Raw genomic sequence first — 1,403 nt, 5'->3', positions numbered from 1 at the left:
CTCATTTGCCCAAATTCATCCTGCAAAGTCTGTAAGACTTCTGACAATTCTTCATTAATGGTGCTGGAGGACACTGGCGTTAACTTCTTACTTTTATACATCGTGAAGACACTTGCTTTGCCAAAGGAACATTGATGACTACTCGATCATTGCACAAGGCTTTACTGTATTGCTTCATTAGATGCAAGACATGCTGAACACTGGCTACCACCGCATGGCTAGGGCTGGTGGACTTTCCAGCTACAAATGGCATATCACCCAAGCATAATCTATAATGTGGTTGTGCAGCAAAATCGTTTCTAGAACCTCTCTTTTCTGGTGGTTTTGACTTCTTTTTTTTTAATTCTTCTTGTACTGGCAACATATGGAGATGTTTTATCCTCAAAGATAAGCCGATTGGTTTCTAGACCAGTCTGCAACTGGGCTGCCTTAACTTATATACGTTTCCTTTCTTGTTCTTCTTCATGGAGCTTTCTTCTAACTCTTGCATTTTTTTTTCCGCAGTGGCTAGCGTAGTGGTGAGTTTGTTATACTCCTGTTCAAGAACATCCAATTTCTCAAATTTGGTACGAACATGAGTTTGATCTTGCTGTCGCTCTCTTTCTAAGGAAACCTGTTTCTCTAAGACAGATGTCCTCTCCATTTGTGCATGCTTTATCATATTTCTCATGTATTCCAGTTGTTTTTCTAAAAGATTACGTTTACTTTCTACAACTAACGACTGAGAAGCCACTTCTTGATTGTGCTTTGATTCCTCAGTCTTTGACTTTTCCCTTTCCTGTATCTGTTCATCCAGTACTTTCTTGTATTCACTTGTTTCTCTAGACAAAGTTTTCACACTTTCTTCTGCCTGAATTCTTTCAAGTTCCAAATGTCTAATCTTCTCTTGAAGATTCTTCAAAGCAGAAAATATGGCGACAAATGAGAACTAGAAGCTGCAGGGACCAACGCCCTCCGCCGCCGCCATCTTTCAGCCTGCCCCACAGGTCACTACAACGTCAGGGCAATCGAGATTCTAGAGATGTTCCTCAATATTCAAGCTCTTCCACAGTCTTATTTTAGTGCCTCCCCACCTAAGGCCTCATCTTCTGCCACTATATCAATTAATGGCAGGTCCTGTTTTCCAATCTGTTCTCATCTTGAATCTTGTTTCCCATGGATAACCCCGTTGGGATTTGGAATACCAGTGGTTTAGCTTCCAACAAACTGACAGACGAATGATGCCCCTTGTCCTGAAACCGTCAAATATCTAGAGCATGAAAGACCTTCATTTCCTTAATTTGAGAAACACTGAAACTCTCCCCACAGAGACCCCATATTAACCCTACTTCAGAGATCGTGTATTCTCCTCATCCAGGGTACTCGGGATCTCCTCTCCTCAGCCTGAGCAACCCTAAATAACC

The 1,403-nt window shown here is 41.7% G+C and overlaps 1 pseudogene; it reads right to left on the bottom strand.

The window, feature by feature from the left end:
• Nucleotides 1-4: 4 nt before the first annotated feature.
• The window catches only part of LOC102817260, a 4,008-nt pseudogene continuing 2,609 nt past the window's right edge, over nucleotides 5-1,403 (bottom strand).

The sequence above is a fragment of the Chrysochloris asiatica genome, unplaced genomic scaffold (assembly GCF_000296735.1).
Source record: "Chrysochloris asiatica unplaced genomic scaffold, ChrAsi1.0 scaffold00717, whole genome shotgun sequence".
In the NCBI taxonomy this organism is placed as follows: domain Eukaryota; kingdom Metazoa; phylum Chordata; class Mammalia; order Afrosoricida; family Chrysochloridae; genus Chrysochloris; species Chrysochloris asiatica.
This window is presented reverse-complemented; position numbering and strand designations above follow the sequence as displayed.